Source organism: Phascolarctos cinereus, unplaced genomic scaffold (assembly GCF_003287225.1).
Source record: "Phascolarctos cinereus isolate Bilbo 61053 unplaced genomic scaffold, phaCin_HiC Scaffold_5;HRSCAF=322, whole genome shotgun sequence".
Classification (NCBI taxonomy): domain Eukaryota; kingdom Metazoa; phylum Chordata; class Mammalia; order Diprotodontia; family Phascolarctidae; genus Phascolarctos; species Phascolarctos cinereus.
In genome coordinates this window covers 269,968,229-269,994,452 of record NW_027555958.1, presented here as the reverse complement: position 1 = coordinate 269,994,452, position 26,224 = coordinate 269,968,229, and the positions used below count along the sequence as shown (strand labels likewise).

General features: G+C 36.7%; 1 protein-coding gene and 1 pseudogene across 5 annotated transcripts in view; one reads left to right on the top strand and one right to left on the bottom strand.

Moving 5' to 3' along the window:
- RPTOR (regulatory associated protein of MTOR complex 1) overlaps positions 1–26,224 on the bottom strand; it is a 508,936-nt gene that overhangs the window by 366,765 nt on the left and 115,947 nt on the right. The gene's annotated exons all lie outside the window — the stretch shown is intronic.
- On the top strand, positions 420–14,507 carry LOC144457970 (nucleolus and neural progenitor protein pseudogene; annotated as a pseudogene).

Genomic DNA, 26,224 nt, shown 5'->3' with positions numbered 1-26,224 from the left:
TGGGCTGTTTGAGTGGAGTGAAGACTGCATAAAGGAGAGATATGCCAAGATTTGGTTGGTAAGCGAGGGTGAGGATGATGGGAAGGTTGTGAGCCTGGGTGATTGGAAGGATGGTGAGACACTCAACAATAACAGGGAAGTTTGTGAGATGGCAAGATTTAGGGAAAGATAATGAGTTCTGTTTTGGACATGTTGAGTTTGAGATGCCTATTGGATATACAGTCTGAGATATGTAGGCTTAGTGTTGGTGATACATAATGGTACCCCAGACATATTGCTCTGGGAATTATCAGCATAGAGGTGATAACAATGGGAGTTAATGAAATCACCAAATAAGATATAGAACAAAAAGAGCAGAGGTCCTAGGACATAGCCTTGTCGGATAGCCATGGTAGATATGGACATGATAGAGATGTAACATGAAGCAAGTGACCAGGAAAAGAGAGAGAGTAGTAGTAGAAGATCTAGAAGGAGAACTGGGAGAGACAAACCAGGAGCGGGTGATCAACAATGTTAAATCCTTTAGGGAGGTAAGAACAATGAGAACTGAGAGAAGCCATGAGATTTGGCAAATAAGAGATCATTGGTAACTTTGGAAAGAAAAGTTTCAGTTTAATGTGAGATAGAAAAAGGGGGGGAAAGCACCAAGAATATATAGCCCGCAAAAGAAGTTTAGCTGCAAAGGGGAGGATGGATAGATGTGCAGGTAGACATGGATGTGGATGTACATATAGATACATAAATATATCGATACAGATATAAGAATGATAGCTATCAGATTAGAATTATGGGATCAAAATGAGACTAAGCAAAGCACAGGATATCATTCTCCAAGATTACACCAACAATGAATAAAAGACGATGAAAATCTCACATCTAAAATATTAAATTCAAGAATGCAAAAAGAAGGTTTTCCACCTTTCTCTCAAATATTAAGCCTGGCCTTATTAAGCTAGTAGAAGTAAAGTCTAATTTCTATTCAAGGCATGCTTAACAATTCTAATTTTCATTTTTCTAAATCACAACTCTGAAAGCATCATTATACATCTTTTGGTAATCATGAGTTGCTACTAATTACTGGCTCAAAAAGTGGTATCAAAAGATTTCACTAAAGTTTCAAAATGCTGAGGAAGCTACTTGATCAGAGAAATAAATAAATCTATATTCATGGGATCATGTTAATCTACTTCATCTGACATCTTCCATGACATTTGTCTCAATACTTGTATTGGCCTTTAGCAAAATGCCCTGGCTTCTTTATGCCATTATCTAACTGAATAATCTGGACTTCCATTCCTATGCAGATGAAAGCCAGCTGTATAAGTGATTTCCACAATGGTAGTCTCAGAGCTGTCAAAGCCCTGGCTGAAGTGTGCCCATATATGAGTTGGAAAATGCTAATGTCAATATTGTTGGCATTCTATTTAGTTTAAAATTTTACAAGGGCAAAATATCTAAGGTTTTATGGATACACATTAAATCTGCAAACATACCATCTGTTTTTCTAAGAAATCTTTCTTCAGGCTAAAAGGAAAGGTAATGGTATAAACAACACCTTTTTTTTTTAATATTGGTTAGTTTGTGGTTCATGTTGCTCATTTTCTTAATCAGGATGATGAAATCATGTCTGTGGACATGTTTTCATGACTTCCTATACAGTTAAATTAAACATTATGAAAAAAAGAATGGATGAGAGGATGAGAGATTTTAATACACAAGATATCTGGTTAACAAAATATGCAGTGAGGTATACAATTCTTTTATTTCAGAAGTTCGGGGGGGGGAAAGGGGGGGAAGCCCAGATAGCTGAGTAAAAGCAGTTACTTGCTTCAGCTGTCCCCCAAACCCCTCCAAATACCTGTTAAAAATGTCTCTAAACAAATTCTAGAGCAGCAGAACCCACAAAAAGAGAGAATGAAACAAATTTCCAAACCAAGACAACCTGGATGGTTGATCGGAAAGTTCTACTGTGCCAGGCTAGGAGAGGAGTGCACCTCAGCGAACCTGGAGCAGGCCCTAAGAACACTGAATCACGGGCAGTTTTGGCGGTTTCCAGACTTCTCAACCCATGAAGGCCAGGGACAACTTAGAAGGTCAGTAGGAAAAGTCTGTCTGACCTCAGTGAGAGAGGAAATCAGTCTGGCCCAATCCCAGTGCACCTTCAAAACCAAAATCCTTCAAAACCAAAAGAATGAAAAAATAGAAGACAATGTGAATATCTCATTGGAAAAACAACTGACCTGGAAAATAGATCCAGGAGAGATAATTTAAAAATTATTGGACTACCTGAAAAAAAAAAAAGCCGAGACAACATCTTTCAAGAAAGTATAAGGAAAACTGCCCTAATATTGTAGAACCAGAGGGTAAAATAGAAATTGAAAAAATCCACTGAACACCTCCTGAAAGAGATCCCCAAAGGAAAATCCCTAGGAATATTATAGTCAAATTCCAGAGTGCCCAGGTCAAGGAGAAAATATTGCAAGCAGCCAGAAGAAACAATTCAAGTATTGTGGAAATCTGGATAACACAAGATTTAACAGCTTCTATATAAAGGGACTGGGGGGCTTGGAATATAATATTCTGGAGGGCAAAGGAGATAGGATTACAACCAAGAATCACCTACCCAGCAAAACTGAGTATAATCCTTCAGGGAAAAAAAATAGTCATTCAGTGAAATAGAGAACTTTCAAGCATTCTTGATGAAAAGAGCAGAGCTGAATAGAAAATTTGACTTTCAAATACAAGACTCAAGAGAAGCATGAAAAGGTAAACATGAAAGAGAAATCTTAAAGGACATATTAAAGTTGAACTGTTTACATTCCTACACGGAAAGATGATATTTGTAACTCATGAGACCTCTGTCAGCATTAGGGTAATTGGAAGGGAAAAAAACATAAATGGAGAGAGAGAGAGAGAGAGAGAGAGAGAGAGAGAGAGAGAGAGAGAGAGAGAGAGAGAGAGAGAGAGAGAGAGAGAGAGAGAGAGAGAGAGAGAGAGAGAGAGAGAGAGAGAGAGAGAGAGAGAGAGACAGAGTGAGTTGATGATGAAGGGGCGATATCTGGAGAATAAAATTAAGGGGTGAGAAAGGATTATACTGGGAGAAGAAGAAAGGGAGAGGTAGGATGGGATAAATTATCTCACATAAAGCAGACAAGAAAAAGCTTTTACAGAGGAAGGGAAGTGGGGGAAGGTGAAAGGGAATGAATGAATCATATTCTCATTGGATATGGCTTAAAGAGTAAATAACATATACACTCAATGGGCTATGGAAATCTATCTTACCCTACAGGAAAATAGTGGGAAGGATGATAGAAGGGAGGGCAGATCGGGGGAAGGGATAATCAGAAGCAAACACTTCTGAGGAGCGACAGGGTAAAAGAGAGAACAGAATAAATCGGGTGGGGATAGGATGAAGGGAAATACAGTTCATTTTTCACAACATGACTACTATGGAAGGTTTTACATGACTACACATGTATAACCTGTATCAAGTTACTTGCCTTCTCAATGAGGGGGGTTGGGCAGGGGGCAGGAAGGGAGAAAATTGGAACCCAAAATTTTAAAAACACATGTTAAAAATTGTTTTCACATGCAAATGGGAAATAAGATATACAGGCAATGGGGTACAGAAATCTATCCTGCCCTACATGAAAATAGAAGGGAAAGGGGATAAAAGATGGGGCGGTGATAGAAAGGAGGGCAGATTAAGGGAAGAGGTATTCAGAATGCATGTCATCTTGGGCTAAGAGGAGGGGCGAGATGGGGAGAAACTTTGGAACTCAAAAAATAAAATTTAAAAAATAATAATAGAAGTCTCAGACAGTTGATCTCCTTACCACATAAAAGAACATATATACACTCATTCTTTCTTCTTTACCTAGAGGACCTAGACTGCTTACACTGCTGCTCAATGCAAAGAAGTGCCTATCAATTATAAGGTATATGTATCATAGATACATATATATATTGGATTTCTCCTTATAAATGTAGTTATATATTGAGAACTTTTGACCAGGTCATCTGTGCTGAATACAAACTACTCAAAAGTACTGTTAACATCAAACCATATTATAAACGTTTCTTACATATGCAGCTTCTCTCCCCTCCTGAAACCTCCCCCCAAAAAACATTACCTCAAAGTGTTTCCCATAGTAACAATGAATTCTCAGGGATAGGCTTGTGTCTATATTTATACAGGGAAAATATGTTACATGTAGGATTATTGTTCTTTTAGGCTTGGAGTAAGTTATGTTTTCATTTTAAGATGTTCAAACAGGTAAGAGAATTTTTTTTGTGTTACAACACACATTTGCCAAATAATCTGAATGTACTAATGTCCCCCCCCCCAACACACACACACACACAATCTTTTCTGGTTTTTTTTTGTGAGATAATTTACCCCATTCTACCTCTCCCTTTCTTCTTCTCCGAGTATCATCCTCTCTCATCCCTTAATTTTATTCTCCAGATATGACCCCTTCATCTTCAGCTCACCCTAGGCCCTCTATCTATCTACATATACACACATATAATTTTTTCCCCCAACTACCCTGATACTGACAAAGGTCTCATGAGTTATAAATATCATCTTTCCATGGAGGAATGTAAACAGTTCAATCTTAAGAAGTCTCTTATGATTTCTCTTTCCTGTTTACCTCTTCATGGTCCACTGGAGTCCTGTATTTGAAAGTCAAATTTTCTATTCAGCTCTGGTCTTTTCATCAAGAATGCTTGAAAGTCCTCTATTTCACTGAACGACTATTTTTTCCCCTGAAGGATTATACTCAGTTTTGCTGGGTAGGTGATTCTTGGTTGTAATCCTATCTCCTTTGCCCTCTGGAATATTATATTCCATGCCCTACAGTCCTTTAATGTAGAAGCTGCTAAATCCTGTGTTATCCTGATTGTGTTCCCACAGTACTTGAACTGTTTCCTTCTGGCAGCTTGTAATATTTTCTCCTTGACCTGGGAACTCTGGAATTTGGCTATAATATTCCTAGGGGTTTTCCTTTGGGGATCTCTTTCAGGAGGAGATCTGTGGATTCTTTCCATTTCTATTTTGCCCTATGGTTCTCATATATCAGGGCAGTTTTCCTTGATAATTTCTTGAAAGACGATGTCTAGGCTCTTTTTTTGATCATGGCTTCCAGATAGTCCAATAATTTTTAAATTCTCTCTCCTGGATCTATTTTCCAGGTCAGCTGTTTTTCCAGTGAGATATTTCACATTGTTTTCTAATTTTTCATTCTTTTGGATTTGTTCTACTGTGTCATGATTTCTCATAAAGTCACTATCTTCCAATTGCTCTATTCTAATTTTTAAGGAAGTATTTTTTCTTCAGTAAGCTTTTGGACTTCCTTTTCCATCTGGCCAATTTTGCTTTTTAGGGCATTTTTCTCCTCATTGGCTTTTTGGACCTCTTTTGCCATTTGGGTTAGGCTATTTTTTAAGGTGTTATTTTCTTCAGTATTTTTTGGGGTCTCCTTTGGCATCACTCTCAGTTTTTCCTCTACTTCTCTAACTTGCTTCTCAAAATCGTTTTTGAGCTCTTCCATGGCCTGGGACCAATTCATATTTTTCTTGGAGGCTTTGGATGTAGGAGCTTTGACTTTGTTGTCTTCTTCTGGTTGTATATTTTGGTCTTCTTTTTCACCAAAGTAAGATAATATAGTCTGACTCTTTTTGTGCTGCTTGCTCATGATCCCAGCCAATTACTTGGGTTTTAAACTCTTTGTTAAGGTACGAATCTGCTTCCAATGTGGAGAATGTACTGTCCCAAGCTTCGGTGGTTTGTACAGCTGTTTTCAGAGATACTTGTAGGGACCTGTAAATTTTCAGTTCTTCCAAGGTGGTATGATAAGGGGCAAGGTGTTTACTCCTTTCCTGGCCTGCGACTACAAGTACTCCTTTCTGTCCTGTAACTGTGAGGAGGGGCACCACAAATACTACAAGCTCCACCAAGCCAGCGCTCCTCCTCCCCCCAGCACCGCAGCCCAGAACTGTGACCCCGATCCAAACACGGGCAAAGCAAGAGATCCCTGCAATCCCTCTCTGATCAGCCACTGGATTCCCCCTCAGTCTGTGGGCCAGAAGCTTGGGAAGCAGCTGCCTCCCCAGCACCACTCTCTTGGGGAATGGAGCTGAAACCCCACCTTCCCCTTCTCAGGCACCGACAGAAACAGACTTTTCCCACTGACCTTCTAATTTGTCTTTGGCATTGGTGGATTGAGGAGTCTGGAAACCTCCACAGCTGCCCAGGATTCAGTCCTCTGAGGCCTGCTCCAGGTTTGCTGCGGCCTGTGCACCCACACCGCCCTGCGCTGCACTTCCAGCCCGGCACGATACACCTTTCTGATCAATCATCCAGGTTGTCTTCGGCTGGAAATTTGTTTCACTCTGTCTTTTTGTGGGTTCTGCTGCTTCAGAATTTGTTTAGAGCCATTTTTTATGAGTATTTGGAAGGGTTTGGAGGAGAGCTCAAGCAAGTCACTGCTTTCACTCCGCCATCTTGGCTCCGCCCCCACACAATCTTTTAATCTCACCATGTAGATCAGGCAGAAGTACTAGACTATTACTAAGTAATGAATCTACAAAGGCGATTTTTGATCTACACTGTCTGATACTTCATTTAGTACTAATATTCTGTATATTTATACATTTTCCTTAGCAAAAGTAGTGGCTAACTACTTTTCATAGTTTAAATGATGAACTTATCAGGTGTATGCCTTCAAAAGGACTAAAGATTCTCCACTTTAAAACTAAACACACTAACAGCTAATGGGGGCTACAACTCTTCCATTCCCAAAGGAAGATGAGTTAATGATATCACTCTAATGTTCTGTTACTTCTACTATGAGTCTTCTCAAGACTGGTTTCCCTAATTTCTCTGAGTAAATAAAACATCCATCTACAGATGGATACAGCTGCAGATACAGATACAGCTGCAGTCTCTCTGAGATGAATCTCGTCATGGGAAAAATAAAAGTGACTTTGCATCTGCTGAAGTCCACTGCAATTTGGCATGGCCAAAATATTTGCCCAATTTACGAACTTAAAAATTTTACCACTTAAATGTTTGTCTACTTTGAAGACATTTTACCAAATATTAAAACAGTTGTCAAATAAGCTTAATGGGTAAATCATTAATAATTATTTCCAATTTTCAGGTAATTTAGAATTATCACTCCCCACTTCTATCTCTAAATGTAAGTTCCTTAAGAAGAGAATGTTTTTGTTTTTATTTGTCTTTGTATCCCCATCACTGGTGAAAATGTCTTGCATTTTTTTTCCAGTCCAGATCTGTGATTTCATTGGTGTAGGGTACTCCACGTTTGGAAATACCATCTGCTAATGCTGATTTGCAACTGTAATTGATCTAACCACCTCAAAAAACAACTCAGAATTATGCCCAAAGTCACTAAAGGTGTGTCTGTCTTTTGACACAGTGATATTACTACTATATTTATAGCTGAAATAGATTAACTAAAGAGTAAAAGGATCCATCAATACAAAAATATTCTTAGCAGTACTTTTCTTTTAGCAAAGATCTATAAACTATGGGGGTGTCCATCAACTAGGGGATGACTGAATAAATTATGATTATGATGCCATAAGAAATAATGAAAGGTATGGATTCAGAGAAACCTGGGTAGACTTGTATTAAATGATACAGAATGAAGTAATCAAAAACAATTTATACAATGACTAAAATAATATCACAAAAACCAACTTTGAAAGACTTAAGAACTCTGGTACAATGATCAACCATTATTCAAGATGGCCAATGATGAAGCATAAAACCTACCAACTACAAGAGAACCAGAAGACTTGAGGTACAGATTAAGCTATACATTTTTAGACATGTGTGGACTTTTTTGCTTCGCTATGCTTATTTGTTTAAAAAGGGGGGGAGGGTCTTGATACTCTCCTTAATTGGAGGAAGGGTTGGAGTAGAAAAGGGAATTTAAAAAAAGAGAGAATTTTTTTTAAAGTAGATCATGAAAACAGTTTTTAAAAAACACTTAAATTCAAAGGCAGAAACAGAAAAGTAACAATTTTGGAATAAACATTTTGATTTTACTATCTACTTAAAAAAAGAAGCCCCAGTTCATATACAAAATCCTTCTGTTCACAGAGAAAATTCATGATCGTCATATTCAGAATAACAACATATTTTTAAAAAGTAGGCTAAATAGACAATCTTTCTGCTCTACATTATATGGTGTCTTTGCTTGACATGTTTAGGCCTGCAGATTCAACTTGAGAAAAGTTTATTCACACTACCAAAGAAAAAAAAAACTTTCAAGCCTACTAGTTGGTGGCTACAAACTTTTGCTAGGTGAATAAACCTCTAGAAAGTTTAGTTTACAAACTCAACTTTATAAAAAGTGAAATTATCTGTACTTCTAATAAGGATAATAAACAAAGAAATATTTGTCAGACATTCAAACTTGGAGATATTGGCTTTGTTGGTTTGAAAGGAAAAGATAGGCATTAAAAATAATTTCCACTTAAGGGCCCAATCTGGCCTTAAGTTAGATCCAAAAATCCTAGGGTTTTCTTTGGTGCTAAATGCTACTCTGCAAAGGGGTTGGCAAGGATCTGGCAATAAATAAGCCATGTATGGGATGGGTAACATAGATACCGGTTCATCTATCATTTTTGATATTTCAACAACATACAAAAGAAAAAACCTTATTAAAGTGTCAACTAAATTATATTCCTAATTGATGCTTTCCATTAAATTATTGTTGTTCATTATGTCATTATGAATAGAAAAAAGTCTGGGTCCAAGGACTTAAGAAGACCGGTCAGAGAAGTATACAGATCAACAGTTATATTTAAAGGTTTCAATAACCTCATCAAAGACAACAAGTAAGAATTTCACTGAGTTGACAGAAGTCATTATGTGGATTCCAAGATAATCAGGAGTTGACCATCTGAGCACAACATATTGTCTTGAAGCTGTGTCAACACTGGACAATGCAATTAGAAGAAAAAATTTCAACTAGGTAGACCTAAATTAAATATGGATACAGATGCCCAGTGGTAGTAGCTATGAGAATAGAAAGAGGAGCTGGAATTCAAGAGAACAATAACTCTTAAAACCCTGGTTGACACCACCTTTTTCATCAGAGTACCTTATCTTTAGCATATGTTCAAAAAAAAAAAAAAGAAATACCATTGTACCATGAGCCCAAGGCCAGTACTAGACTAGAAAGGCACCTTTGGACAAATGTTCCTATCCATGCAAATAGCTCCGAAATGTATCCTTAACATTTAAAATAGCCATAAATATGAATATTTTACATCTTGCTATGGCCTATGTTCAAATTAATTTTTTAATTGTTTCACGTCTCTGCCATTAAGTTATAACCTCTCAGAGGTTAATAGGTTTCTGACAGTAATAGTTTCTCCTTCCAATATATCTTCCCATTGTTATCTCAGTCATTGAAATCTCCACTGGTTCAATTCAACTCAACAAACTTTGTGTGCCAACAAAATGCAAAAGCAACTTAGTCCCTACAGGCCTACAGAATTTACAGTTTACAAACAGGAAATAATGAATACAAAATGTATATGAAATTGTTTGCCATCAAGAAGTTTTAAAAAGCTCTACAACATTACATGAAAAGTACATTAAAACATTATGAAAAAACTAGTACATGAGGTATGGGGGAAAGTTATTACCAGTTTAATTGGGAGAAGAATCAATATTGACAAATTCTTTCCTCCTAAATTCCCTATTTTCCACAAAGTATTAAAGGATTTTCCATATCAGAGGCTTAATTACTGAATAGGCTTATCAAGAAGAAAGTTAATGACAATGCCAAACCTTTATTTTTCTAGTAAAAACACTGCTTGTTGTGTTGAACATGGATGGGTCATTTCCCCTCTCTTCCTTCGGTTTCCTCATCCATAAAATGTAGGGTGGAATCAAATTATCTCAAATGTACACTACAGCTCTAAAATTCTATGAATCTAGTTGCTAAAATGAATTAGAGACTAAAAGATAAGGTATCCAAAAAATAAATGCAAAATTTTGATACTATCACATTTTGACAGATATACTTTATTACAAACATTTGTAAAACACAGATGTTATTCAGTCATTTGAATGGTAAATCATTTCTTTTCAGAAGTAAATTCTTTAATTTTCTATCCCATTTTAAAAAAAAAATTAATGTCTATATTCTCTCTCCTTGCAACTCAAACCCCAAAGGACAAAAATAAAGAAAAACGAAAAAAGCACAATGCCTGGCACATAATAAGTACTTAACAAATGTTTATTGAATTGAATTGAAAAAAAAAGGAAAAAGAAAAACAACCCCCTCGTAACAAATATACCTGGTTATGCAAAATAAATCCTCCTTTGGCCACGTCCAAAATTCTGCTGCCCGAGTCTCTGTGAGGCCACAGGTAGCAAGCTGCATCTGGAATCTTGGTGGTCATTGCATAGATCACAGTTTTTAAGTCTTTCAAAGTAGTTTGTCTTCTACAATACTATTTTTATTATGTATATTATTCTCCTAGTTCAAGTAGATTACTTTTAATATGCATTAAAATGGCAAATAAGAAGAGATGTACTTACTGCAGAAGTAAAAAGTGCTTACGATATCTACTAGCCCAATAAAGAGCAAAAAACATTTTTAAAAATCACTTTCATAATTGAACTTTCTATTTCCAAAGACAACAATGAGAAAACTTGTGATGAGCTTGTTAGGGCTTTTCTCATGAGTAGTTACAATCAACTTCAGAACTCATCCAAGAAAACAAAGAATTTAAGTTGTTCCATGCCATATGCATTATGTAATACTTGTCATGTACTTTCAAATTATTTTGACAAATCTCCAGAGGCCTTTCACAATCACCTAAACTTCGAATAACCCCCAAGCAGCTTTGGGTAGGCAGCATCTGTCATTTTACCTAACCTCCCAATTAACTACCCTAAGAAACACCCTATATCATGCCACTATTAATCTCTTTTGCAAGCAAAGAATTGGCCACTTACCTACACTTTTTGATTCCTACTAAAAACACTTCTGAGATTCCAGGAGACACCAGAGGTAGAATATCTCAGAAAATCCTTCTGTTTTTGGAGAACTATATGTATGTTTTTCTACTTTCTCTTCTCTCCTTCAGTATCTCATACCATTCCCTCCCCCTTCTCCTGGTCAATCCTCCACAGCAGATCTCACCTCATATTTGTTGAGAAAGTAGAGGCCCTCTTCCAGGAGTTTTCACTTCTTTTTACATCTCAATACTTCAAGTCTTTAAACAGGTGGCCATATAAAATGCCATACCCCAGCCTCTGGAAATCTCTAGCTTCCTTCAAAGTACAACTGAACTGCTACACCTACTCAGTTGTGAAAGTTCTCCTTCACGAAATCTCCTATATACTAGAAGTCCTTAATGATTGGTACCAGAAAAAGCTTACTTGGGGCAGCTAGGTGGCACAGTGGATAGAGTGGATAGACCCTGGGCAAGTCACTTAACTCCAACTGCCTCGTAAAAAAAAAAATACAGTTTGGGGGCAGCTAGGTGGTGCAGTGGATAGAATATCAGCCCTGGAGTCAGGAGGACCTGAGTTCAAATCTGGTCTCAGACCAGACACTTGAAACTTACGAGTTGTGTGACGCTGGGCAAGTCATTTAACCTCAATTGCAAAGCCAAAAAAAAAAAAGCATACTTAAAGTGAATCTAATTAATAAGGGGAACTAACAGCTTACAGAAAATAATGGGAAGAAGGGTTTAAAAAAGGACCTTATCTTGAAAGGTGGAACAAAAATTATTAAGATAAGTTTATTTTGCTTTATAGTTAACAAAATATAGATTATAAATGCAACTACGAGCTAATTCTTAGAACATAAAATGAATCGTGTGTTGATTGTTTTTTTAGTGTAATTGATTCGACAAAGTTGCTTGACACTTCAACTCATTGATCTTAGAGGGTCACTGATGCAAAAGTATTCAAGAGCTTCATCAATTTTTCCAGGGACCTCTCTTAATCTTTTGATATTCATTCTCTTTTGAAGTGCCTACTTAGAAATCCACAAGAGACTAATCAACAAAGTAATGTCATAGGTTGGGTGAGACACTTAAGTGTTAAAACCAGAAGCAATGTTTTAGGGGCAAGACTATTTTTATGACTACTTTTGCTTCCCTCAGTAAACTTGGCACAATAGATAGAGAACCTGACTCAGATTCTGGAAGGCAGAGGTTCAAATACTGCCTCCTACAAAAGTCACTTGGGGCAGCTAGGTAGCACAGTGGATAGAGCTCCTGGCCTGGAGTCAGGAAGTTTCAACTTTTTGAGTTCAAATTCAGCCTCAAACACTTAGTAGCTGTGTGACCCTGTTTGCCTGTTTTCTCATCTATAATATGAGCTAGAGAAGGAAATGGCAAACCACTCCAGTATCTTTGCCAAGAAAACCCCAAATGGGCTCATGAAGAGTTTAAAACAAATGAATAACAACACACAAGTCACTAAACTCAATTTGCTAAAACGATAAATGTCACAACAGTTGCTGATCAGGAATTGGCTGTATCAGTAGATCTCATTCAGTGGTTCCTGAACCTGTGTGTGTGTGTGTTGGGGGAATGAGGGGAGGGAGGGAGAGAGAGAAAGGAATAGGAAGAAGGGTTGGTGGTGTTGCTGTAATGGTCCAAGAGATTTGTGCTAAAATTATGGAAAGGTGACAGCAAAAAAATCATCAAATTCTGTTACACAAGAATACTTTTCAATTCCTTCCTTCCTTCCTTCCTTCCTTCCTTCCTTCCTTCCTTCCTTCCTTCCTTCCTTTCTTCTCTTTTCCAAGATGGCTTCAGCAGCACCAGGTACAGATGCTAAGCCCAGGAAGTTTTGAGTAAAGTGGCTGTACAAGACAAGTCAGGGTATTGGTTCATACATTAAAGCTGTGATTAAGGAGTTATACAGTGTCAGACTGTCACTGGCAAGAAAAATTCTGGGTGCAGAAAAGGGCAATTTATGTACAGTCCTTTACAGCAATCACAACATTGTGTTGCCACAAGGCATATTTGGCTCTCAAACAGATGGAACAGAATGTGAAACATCTGCATTCTATGAACCTGGAGGGTTCCATTCATGACTTCTTTGAGTTGTGTCCCATAAAAGATAAACTTCAAAATATGGAGAAGTACATAGTTCCTAGTCAGCCATGGTGGAGTTTGTGTTGATGAAGATTTGGGGAGCTTGGAAATTAATACCATACTTATTAGACTTTTGCTGTGAGACATTTCTCTTGTCCATGAAGTATCTTTGTTTGAAATAATTCATCATTTTAAACACTGTTATTACAGGACTGGCCAGGAAGTTATGAGTCCTATACAAAGTTCCTTTGAAAACAAACAAATGAACCTTGATTCTTTATATATAAGCGTATCTTTAGACTGCTGCAGGAGGTATCCAAGATTCAGTCAGTGCCTTACTTCAAAGGTTTCACCTTTTCTCCTAAGCGTAAAGAATTTTTAGGAGAGATCTATCTTAATGTCATTAAGAAAAAAATGGTAGAGGCATCAAGGTGGCTCAGTGGATAGGGCTCCAGCCTTGGAGTCAGGAGGACCTGAGTTCAAATCCAGCCTCAAGATACTTGACACTTACTAGCTGTGTGACCCTGGGTAAGTCACTTAACCCCAATTGCCTCGCCAAAAAAAAGAAAGAAAAAGATGGTAGCCAAAGGAGTTAGAATCTCAACAAAGCACTTCTAGAAAAAGAAAAATTGACCAAGCTTACTGAAGAAAGAGCACTAGAAGCTCCCATAAATAAATGAAAACAAAGATAACAAATAACGTTACTATTGGGAAGGCAGTACAGAAGAGGAAAACCTACAGAGAAAAGTGAATGACCAAATAAACAAATGACCAAAAGAACAAAACAGCCAGGCATGCCAACTTCAAATCTGTATGTTCTGAAACAAAAATACAAAAAGCCATTGCCTCATCCCAGCCACTAACAGGAGCCTCTCACACCAAAAATCCTATGCTAAGAATCTGAGATACATAATTTTTCAGAAGAAAACAAAATGGTCGTCTTTTGGTAGGGAAGCAAAAAACTGAAGTGTTAATTCACCTTCCTAGGTAACAAACTTCTGAAAAGTAAAAAGCTTAAGCTTTTGGCAACTCAAACTGCATAAAAATATCCATCTGTAATTACCTTCTCCATGACTCGGGTAACAAAACTTTAAACTGCTAACTGAAACAAATCAATCCATAGAATAAATTTATAAGGCAGCAGAGGAAAACACAGAGAAAGTTGTAGCCAACTGTTTTTAAATGAAATTCAGCAGTTTCTTCATCAGACTGAGAAAGCTATCAGAGAGAATGGTGCTGAAAGAATATTCTCAGCTCTTACAATTCATAGAACTGAAATGCAATTGAAAAAGGGCCAAATTTCAGACAACAGAAATGCAAATCTTATGAAAACTAATTTTGCAATGAAGTCACCAACTTTGGCCCAAGTAAAGGAAAACAGTATGTCAGAAACTTAAAGATGTGGATGACAGATAATATTTTCTCTTTATTGAGAGTTTAGATGTATGTATATATGAAACTGATTTAGTTAATTAAGAAAGGAAGCAGCTAGTAAGTATGAGTATTAGGTAGGTCACCATATTCTGCTTCTGAGTAGTGGGAATTCTATGCTGTACTCAAAGTTACAAGGTGTCTTCATTAACGCAAAATTACTTCCCAAGTCCTGATACTGCCTTTGGGAGGCCCAAGTACCCTTAAGAACCTTAACTGGTTTGATTTATTTACCCCAAATTTAAGGTAGATTGCTTTGAGGAAATGTATATATTTTGAAATAAACCAGGTACCTAAAAGACTGCCTTGGTCAGGACCTGCATTACTAGACTAGCTCAAATGGACCTAGCATGTACACTATGGAATTGGAGGATGGAGATATCCAAAAGATTACTGTTCAATTTACTTGCTTCATTATAATAAAGTTGAAGTGTTCTTTTACACTATATTTTTCTTCTGTGACGATAAGCATGTACATGTTTAAAGCATTATAGCTATGTTTCAGCAGCTATTCAAAACCATCATGAACATGTATACAATTTTGCTGTTAGTGCAGTGATTACATCAAACTCTGACTACTTATGACTAAGCATATATTTTTGCAGTTTCTCAGTTGGCTATCAAATTGTTTCTGAATCACCAAAAGGGTTTAACATCTGACTTCAAACTGATTATTAAGGGATGGTCAGGCACATGAACATATTCTCATATGCATTCCATACCCTGGGATGTGTCATCACATAATCAAGATGCTACAAACATTAGCATTCTTGCAGTGCAAGTGTCAAACTGCTTAAAACCCATGATTCTTGGGCATATACATTTCGAGCCAAACGGAAATCATCATAAACCATCACAAATATTCTACAGACATTACCTGTCACTGTAGTATTAAGGTTGCCTGAGATCACACAGATGGCATAGGGAAGGATTTGGACCTTTCTGACTCCAAATCCAACGCTCTGTCATACCAAGATGCCTCAGACAAGAAAAAAAAAATTATTCCTTTTTACAGATGACAAGATGGTTTGTTTAGACAATAGTTATCAAAAAAAAATTTGAATAACTTCAGTAAAGTAGCAAAAGGAGTTAAAAGCATGTAAAATAAATACACAAAAACTAGCCTTAACCACTCCTACCCACCGAAAATAAAGCAAGCAGGAAGAGACAGAAAAAGAAATGTGATTAAAAATAACCACAGAATATATAAAACATCTGAGTCTACCTACCAAGACACGCAGAAATTATATCAAAGCAATTACAAGGAGCTCTTTACAGAAGTAATAGTAAACCTAAATGACTGGTGAGATACTAATTACTCATGGTCAGGCCAAGCCTATTTAACACAATGACGGTACTTCCTAAATTAACTTACTGTGACAAATCAACTGAATTATCAATGGAGTTATTTTAAAGAAATTTTTAAAAAATAACATAATTTACCTGGAGGGTAAGAATCAATAATCTCAGGCAAATTAATGACTGGTACTGCTTTAAACAGTTATGTTGATTAACTGAACAGATTAGGTACTCAAGGCAAGAAAAACAAGAAAAAGCATCAATGAATTTTTAAATTTATTTTCTTTTGTACTTAAGAAATAAAATAAGTATTTCCATAACATGACAGAATGGGGGAAAAAAGATAATTGTACATGAAACTGCAAATCTATTATTTTTTAAATATTCAATAAATATTCAATAAAGTTATCATGCAACTTTCTTTTTTTTCTTTCTCTCCATCTTCCCGTCCCTAGAGGTGGCTACCATCAGACAAAAAAAAAAGTGTGTGTGTGTGTGTGTGTGTGTGTCTGTGTCTGTGTCTGTGTGTGTGTGTAAAACTATTTTATACATACTTCTATTTATCAGCAAAAGAGCAGGACTTCAGAATGGGACACAGATAAGCAGAGCAATGTCAAAATTACTAAATTTGAAGTGTACCAAAGGAAAAAACAAAAAAGCCCAAGTTTTATGTCATATAGATTTACAGTTTTATATTCAGTTTTCTTTTTCTACTTTATGTACAGGGAAACATTGGTGTTTATTGACACCTATCAAAGTCATAAAAAGAAAAAAGAAAAAAATTCTTTTACATTTTAAGATATCATCAGACTAAATGCCCTCTAAGATCTTTCTTTTCCAGTGTTGTCTATGACTACCCTTCAAATAGAACAGTTAGAGCTGTATTTACCTCAAAAGCATAGCTCTAATTTCCTCTGAAGGACAGAAACTTTGTATCAAAACAACAATTAGGAGTAAGCCATCTTTCTGCTTAAAAATAAGAAACTGCTAATGGCAAAATAAATTTATATGGTAAAGACAGTAATTAACAAAGCATGTGTGTGTGTGTACATGTAAATGTACATATACATACATGTACAGCAATAAGTGCTGGATGTACAAAGAGAAGGAAAAATAACAGTCAATGCTCTCAAGGAGATCATAGTAAAACTGAAGAGACAACATGCAAACAACTATGTACAAAAAATGCTTGAAAATAATCAACAGAGGAGAAGCCCTACAATTAAGAAGAATCATGTAAGACTTCCTACAGAAGATGGGATTTTAGCTGAGACTCGAAGGAAGCCAGAGGTGGAGAACATGAGTGAAAGGATTCCAGTTATGAGGGGATATCCAGAGAAAATGCCCTGAGTCAAGAGATGGAGTGTCTTCTGCAAGTGAACAGCAAGGAGAACAGGGTCACTGGATGACCCTGATGATGATGAATATGTGAGGAGGTAGGCAGGACTGTGCTAGGTTTATGAAGTGCTTTGAATGTCAGAAGATTTTATACTTGATCCTGGAAGTGACAGGGAGCCACTGGAATTTATTGACCAGCAGGCGAGAGAATGATATGATGAAAGAATAAGGTAATACAGCTAATCAATTCTGAATCTTATTTCTGAAAAATGCAACTCAGAACAGTTACACTTAAAATTTGGAAGGAAACCAAAGGAAGGCAATAAATGGAGCACCAGGTCTGGAGTCAGGAAGTCCTGAGTTCAAATCCAGTCTAACATTTATTAGCAATATGACCGGAAGCAAGTCATTTAACCTTTGTTTCTCTCAATTTCCTCATCTGTAAAATGAAGATAATAATAACACCTACTTCCCAGAGCTGCTGTGAGGATCAAATGAGATAATAATTGTAAAGTGCTTAGCACCGTACCTGGCACACAGTAAGTGCTACATAAATTTTAGCTGTTATTATTAGTCTGTAGGCAAAGCTCTACCTAATCCCTTCTTCTTCCAATTAAAACAATCCATTACATAATAGTAAAACACTCAATATATAAGCACATAACACATAAAGATCATTTATATTCTCTAACCCTTATGGGATCTCTGCCAGGTTCCTTCTTGGTATAGGATCCCTTCTTCTTAGAATGTTCTTCTAGCCTATCTACAGAATTACCTCTTCCTAAAGCCTCTTCTTAATCTCTAATCTCTTTTCTTTCCTATAGTCAGGAATCCTCATGGGTTCTACTGACACAATCTATAAGCCTACCTCGTTCTTCTCTATGTGACCATTTCTGTTCTTGGCCAAAGAAAAATTAAGTTCTAAGAATTAATCCTTCATTCTTCCTCATCTTAATGCTCTTCTTAAAGACATCAGGGTCTATAACACGTAGAGTGGAAGGAAAGCTTTCACCAACAAATTATAATTTGCCACCTTTTATACCAAAATGATCAACTCAGATAAATCAAATTTGGAGAAGGCTCCAGAGGCACGCTTATATTCTATATAACCGGAGAAGACAAGCTTTACATTAAATTTATTTTTCAAGCAGAACCAAAATGTAGTACTATTCCTAAAAGGCTTACTAAAAATAATCATTTCCCCACAAAAACTGAATGGGTTCTCTAATTTTAGATACCTAAAACAGGTTAAAAAAAACTCCCACAAAACAGAAGGAGAAAAGAAAGAGGACAATGACTTTATGGTTAATAGGCGAGCAAAAGATCCTATTATTTGGTATCATTCTAAAAAAAAAAGCTGTTCAGAAATAAATTAGAGCAGTGATTTGAATGTAACCTAGTAATTAGGTTGTGTGTTCAATTAGCTTTCAGGATTAACTTGTTACTTATTAGAAGCTTTTGAGACTTTGAAGTGGAAAGCCAGCATACCTTTTAATTAGGATGACAGGCAATACTAAAGAATGAAACTTCAGAAAACAAATCAAAGACATATAAATGAGAGGGGACATAGCATCAACAAGGAATGAATGTAAAAATGGGCAAGAGGTGACCATTCAAAGTAGTTGCCTCAAACTTCTGGACTGATTTTACTTCAAATGAACATAAAACATTTTCATGAAGGGAGGGAGGAAGATAAGAAAGAAAGGAGGGAAAAGATGAGCACTTTTGATCCCTCAGAAGCTTGGCAAAAAAACATACATATCAAATCAGTATTCTGAACATTACATCTGTGCTAAGAGAATGATGCCATCTTATTTGGAAAATATCTGGTCCATCTGAAGACAAATGGATACTGTGCTCATCTTGACCTGAAGCACTTATCAATCCTAATTATTCTCAGGGTTTTTTTCCCTCTTTTCTCTTCCCAAGTTTTTTTCACACATTATAAGCAATCACAATTACATGCTTTCTCTTGACACCAACTATAAATGTATTCTTGAACATATCTTTTCTGCAAAAATTACTACTTATGCCCACCAAATCATTAGGTTTTATAATCCTCTTGAAAAGAAGGAGATTGGAGAGAAAACCCCACGTGTAGTACCTGGAATACAAAGTCAACCTATGCCTGCCAGTGATTTTTCCCTACTTTGGTTTCTTAAGGGAAAAAGAAAAATCATTTTTGTCAAAAGCACTATAAATTGATTAGGATTTGCTGCTCTTCATTATAAGGAAGAAAGAAGAGTAAGCCAGGAACTCTGTATTTTGAATAGTCAAACTGCATGCAGAAAATTCTAGCCATCCCTCACCCTCTACTATTTTGACAACATGTATTATTTAGGACAAAAGTAACACTCCCTTTTAAGGAATATTCAGATTAAACAACAAGCAAAGATCTCTAAATTTATTTGTTTCAGGGTCTTGCCACAAAAAAAGAAATGTGACCAAGATTCCTCTATTGCATGGCTTTCTTATGACAAGGATTCTTTTGGAAGACAGCTGAATACTACAGACCTCTTCTTAAAATGATTTTTAAATATATAAAATAAAATTCATTGGATTACAAAGGAAGTCAGTTATTTAATAAAAATTAGTTAAAACAAATTCCTGTGTATTTATTTTGTATATATCTTATATCTACTCATCAGTGAACATATTATATTCCCAACAATTTCTCATTTCCAGTGTAAGTGCCCTAATTGTAGGATAATCTTATTTTTGAATATGTACTCTCAGTGCTAACAGTACTTGGCATGTAGTATGCCCCTAATAGGTATTTATTCGTTGACTGGTGTCAATTGGACCTGAAGAAAGTCAAGATAATAGTAATTTAAAAAGAAAACAATACTGAATTCAATCAATAAAAATTTATTAAGTGTGTGCTATAATGAAATCTACCTCTCATTTTAGTAGGGAGGTAGAGGACTCTGAGAGTGGCATATTGCAAATACAGATGTAGTCACTGTAACTGTTTAACTATTTTTCTTTGATACAAAGGACAGTTCACATACAAAGGAGAATTCACATAGGAGAAATGAGAAGGGGACAAGGATATAAAAATGGCTATGAAATAAAACAAGATATCAATAAAACATGTGTGTGTGTGTGTGTGTGTGTGTGTGTGTGTGTGTGTGTGTAAAAGATGTGAAGTCCAAACAGTAAGATTCCATTTCCCCCATGACAGCCTTCTGGTACTTTTCTAAGAACCACAGAGTATGGTTTTGAAGGAATTGGGCATATTTAGCCTTAAGAAGAGAAAACTGAGAGAATTCACCAGTCACCTCCTGAAAAAAACCTTCTAGGAATGTTGTAGCCAAAATCCTGAACTCTCAGATAAAGGCAAAAATACTTCAAGCAACCAGAAAGAAAGAATCCAAATCCTGAGGAGCCACAATCAGGACCACAGAAGATTTAGAAGGCACTACTAAAAAGGAACAGAGAGTTTGGAATATGATTTTCTGGAAGGCAAAGGAGCTAGGATCACAGTCAAGAATAACCTATCCTGAAAAAACGGTATAATCCTATAGGGGGAGAAAATGAATATTTAATGAAATAGAAGACTTTCAAGCATTCCTGATTTAAAAATGAAGCTAAATAGAAAATATTATATTAAAGCATAGGAGTCAAGTGAAGCATTAAAAAAATGATAAATATAAAGCAATTCCCACCTTCTACAAGAAGGCATTCTAATTCCTTTTTAATCTTAGTGCCTCCCTTCTGAGATTATCTCTAATCTATCCTGTAAATGCCTTGTTTTTACATAGTCATTGGCATGGTGTCTCCCCAATTAGACTATGAGCTCCTTGACAGCAGAGACTGTTTGCTTTTCTTTGTATTCCCAGAACTTATCACAGTATCAAACAGATAGCAGGTACTTAATAAATGCTTTGCTGAGTTGACTTGAGATGAAAGGCCCAGGACATGGGTAAAATAATACTGTTTACATTATACAGTGCCAACAAATTTTAAAATGAAAAGATACAGCCTATTAAGTTTATCAGTCTTATCCCTTCCTGAATTGTAAACTCCTTGATGCCAGATTATATCTTCATTCTATAACTCCTACAACACTCAGAGTATCATGGATGTCTGTGCTGTTGTTCAGTTGTTTCAGTTATATCCGACTCTCCATGACCCCATTTGAGGTTTTCTTGGCCAAGACACTGGAGTGGTTTGCCATTTCCTTCTCCAAATTTTACAGATGAGGAACCTGAGGCAAGCAGGATTAACTGATTTGCCCAGGATCACACAGCTGTTAAGTGTCTGAGGCCAGATTTGAATTCAAGAAAATGAGTCTTCCTGACTCCAGGCCTGGTACTCTATCCATCTTGCCACTTAGCTGCCCTAATATAGTTTCACAATGGTTCATATTTTTAGAGTATTTGTAGAATTATATAGTCCAAAAATTTTAAACTATTTGATCCAAAGACAAATTACAATTACTTTTATTCCAAGTATAATTTAACTGAATGAAAATACAGCACAAAGTAATAGAAAAAGAACTAAACTTAGAGTCAGAAAGATCTTTGTGCCTCAGACACCTATCAGCTGTGTGACCATGCGCAAATCATTTAACCTTTCTTCAGTCCCAGTTTTCTTAGCTGTAAAATGAAAAGGTTAGATATCTAAAGCCCTTTCCAGCTCTAAATCTATACTACTAGTCAAGTCAAAAAACAGAAACCACATCCTGCTCTCCAGGAAAGAATAGTATGATACTACGATCCAAAGCATCCATAATAATGATGATGACAATGATGATAACTAACATTTATATAGCACTAACTACATTCCAGGCACTGTGCTTTACCAATATTATTTTATTTGATCCTAATGACAATCCTAGTAGATGCTATCATGATTCATTTTATAGTTGAGGTAACTGAGGCAAACAAAAGTTAGGTGACTTGACTAAGGTGATATTAACTTGTAAGTGTCTAAGAGTGGATTTGAACTCAGGTCTCCCTGACTCCAGGCCCAGCACTCTATCCGCTGTGCCACCTAGCTTTCTCTCTCTACTGAGGTATTTACTAATTAGCACAGTACAAATTTGGCCCTCAGAAATTTATTAGCTATGTGACTCTGGGCAAGTCACTTAACCTTGTTTGCCTCAGTTTCCTCATCTGTAAAACGAGATGGAGAAGGAAATGGTAAACTACTCCAGTATCTTTGCCAAGAATGCCAAATGGGGTCACAAAGAGTTGGACATGCATGACTGAAACTGTTATTGTTTGTGGTTTGAGTTGTATTTGCAAATACACAATGACCACTGAAACTTTCATGTCTTTATGCTGACAATAAAAGTCAAAAGCCAAATAAATGAAACAGCTGTCAGACTGGGCTCTGGTATACCCCACTGTACTGCTAGTACTGAATATAAGATAGTTCAAGTTAATCAAGTGGACCTTATAGACGATACAGCTAGCCAGATGTAAAACAACTCAAAAATGGACCTCATAAGGAGGGGCCTGATTTTGAGAGTAAACTAAAATCTGCATTAGAATCAATAAAGGGCTAACAAGACATGACAGGACTCTATGTTAGGAAATCATGCAAAATGAAGAAAGAACCTACAAAGAGTCTACAGAGGGTGGCAGAAAATTTACAGGCAAGAATTAAAGGATAAGTTGCAACACTACAAAACTGGCTTCCTCCAATTGTTTAAAATAAGAGATATGCCTCATAACCTTTACAAAGAAAAATGTAAAAATCTTTTTTTATAATTCTAGATTTAGAACATCTTAGAAATGGAGGGGAGCTTAGAAGTTACTCAGTCCAGCCCATACCTGGGTAGGAACCCTCTCCAATATCCCTGACAAGTCATGATCCAGCCTGTGTTGAAAGACTGTCACAGATGAATAAGTTGATCCCCTGCAAAGCAACCCATTCCCCTTTTCTATAGTTCTAATTTTCTATAGCTCATCTGATCCTCCTTAACTTCCATCTAGTTCTGATTTCCTAGGCCAGGCAGAACAAGTCTGATTTCTTCTATACTCCATTCATTCATCAAGACTCCATACAGTGAATGGATTTTTTTTTAAAATTACATGTGCATAATGAACATAATAGATTTAACATTAAGAATTTTCTCAATGAAAATATTTTAATTAAAATAAAAATGCTAAAGTTCAAAGACATCATTAAGGAATTTAAACTTAAATTATAACTTGTAATTATTAAATACCTTTGAGATACTATGTTTATATAACTTTGGTCTTCTCTTTTGTGGAGTTTTCACAGTTTTCTACAAATTATTTGAAAAAGAGACTACTCCATTCAGTTGCACTCAGGACTTAAGTGTTAGTTGGCTCCTCAGACTAAGAAATGTTTAGGGTCAGTTTGGAAACCAGAATACATGAAGACTGGAGATTATAGATCTAAACCATAATTTTGCTTTTCTATAAGTCTGTTTCCTCAGTGTTACACCCTTATATCCTCTCCCTAAAACTGTAAATTTTCAAGAAGGTAAATTAATAGGATAGTTAGAGATGTAATAGATCTAGGAAAGGAAAATAAATAAGGAAAAGGGACAGCAAAAAGAGAAACTTTGCAGCAGCATTCCATCATAGCCTGGGAGATCCAGTAACTTAGGATTTATGTTTCTTGAGAACAGAAACTGTTTTTCATTTTTGTCTTTGTATTCCCAGCACCTAGCACATTGCCTTGGTTCAAAGTATGTGCTTAACAGATATTCTTCAACTGAACTGAATTAGAAAGGGAAACCTATTCTACATCATCAGGTCTTATGTAAGAGAGACTCCATTTGGGAATGTTTTAATTATGATAATAAGGACAGATTTTTTTTGTTTGGGGTGGGGGCAAGCAGGAGTGGGGAAGGCCTGGGCCTATGATTTCATTACATCCTCAGTTTTCTCACCTGTGATCATATGATAGTGCTCTGTAAACCTTACAATGCTAAATAATGTTAAGGATGATGATACTGATGACTGATGATTCTTTCCACAGGTACAGCATAGCACCTCTGTAACTTGTCTTGGTTGCCTAGGGGCAGTGAGAGATTAACTGTTTTAGAGAGGCAGTTTTGAATTGATTAGTCATCCCCTCTGATATAAGTTAGCAGCTACATAATCCTGGACAGCAGTGTAGGGAGCACTGAGAGAGGACCAGCACCTCTGGTGTGAGAGCTACTCATCCACCTCTGTGTGTCGCTCCAGGAAACTGTAGCACGTGCAGCAGCCACACCCTGGTAAACCATCTCAGCAGATGGGCTACACCAGGTTGAGTGAGGGTAACTGACAGGCCTCAAACCCATCAGTGAGTTAGAGGGATGTCTATCCCAAGCATGTGAAGACTTCCCACAGCAGAATGGGCAGATGAAAACAATTTGTTCCAACAGCCATGAAGGCAGTTGACACCGGCACTGTGGAGCACTTAGAGCTTGTTCAGCCACTGAACATGCCAAAGTCATCCACTGCGTTCTGGGCCATCATCAGTAATCTTGATTTGTTTTGCCATTGGACTTCAATGACTGTGGAAGAGAGAGTGAGGCTGACACCTTTGTGCAACTCTACCTTACTTAAATCCAATTCACACAGGAGTTAAGACATCGTGATGCCATTGATCCTCCTCAAAAATGAAGGATGAACAACAACAATCCTGGACAAGTCACTTAACATCTCTGAGTCTGTTTCTTCAATTGCCAAAAGAGGGTGTTCAACTAGATCACCTTTAAAGCCCCACTCAGCTCTAAATTTGTTATTCTATCACTTGCTCTTGGTTACATAACCAATGTACATCATATTCAAACCCAGGTCTTGATTCAAAGTCTAGTACTCTTATTCATTTGGCAATTCATTTGCCAGGTCAAGTGACATTAATGAATTCCTTCTATCTATCAGAAGTCAGGTCTGCATGCAAGACACTGACATGGGCAAGACATTTGTCTCAGATTTCTCATCTGTAAGATGGAAATAATAATAATAGCACTTACCAGAAGAATGGGGAAAAGCACTTCCAAAACTCAAATTACTAAATACAAATTAATAAATTAGCATCAAAACCATCTGGTATTGGTTTAAAAAAAAATGCAGAGGTAGATCAATGAAACAGACTAAACACAGGAGAATCAGAAACAATGGAAGGAGGAAGGAGGAACAATGGAAGAGGTACTAAGACACCTCTATAGCTATTGAGAAAATTGGAAAATAAATTACTTGGAAAAGAATTCTCTATTTGATGAAAACTGAGAAAACTAGAAAGCAGTCTGGCAGAAATTAGGCTCAGATCAACACTTTACACCATGTGATAAGACCCATATGTCCCCAAAGCAGCTTCCTCACTCCCACCCATAACACGGAGGGTAGAGGGAACCTAAAAAAAGACAAAACTGTCCCCTAGATCTAAATGGCCTATGTGATTAGCCCCAGCTTCTCTGATGCAGCTTCTTCCCCCAATTCTACAATACACATTCCCACCCTTAGCCAACATAGGGCAAACCTAGGACAAAGCTGTTTCAAGTCTACGGACTTTTTATGTCCCTACCACCTAGAATCTAAGCCTCTTGGACTCAATGGATTTCTGAAGCACATATGAATAATGTTACCCTGCCATGCGGACTAGACACATTTCCATATGAAGAGGAGAGCTTCATCTAGAGAAACTAAGAGCCACTGTATCCTTGCTACATATCCTTGCTATGATAGAGTGAAGTAAACCTCCTTATGTTAAATGTCCAGTGATTTACAAGGACCTCATCATGTCCCAGTATCAAACCTGAACCAAGAGAGTGCTGACATTAAGAGTCATGCCTCTGATACACCATACTTCAAAACTGATTCTAAATGGACATGTAGCCTCAAGATGAAAGATCATACTTTAATAAATTAGAAGAGAAGCAGATGATAGACCCCCTCACAGCTATGAGTAGGCAATGTATTCTTAACCAAACAAAGGACAGAAGCAATTAAATAGACAAAATAGATAACTTTGATGACATGAACTTGAAAAACTTTTGCACAAACCAAATTAATAAGAAAACAAGAGGTCAAATGAAAAAAAAAATCTTTGTATCAAATTTTTCAGATAAGAA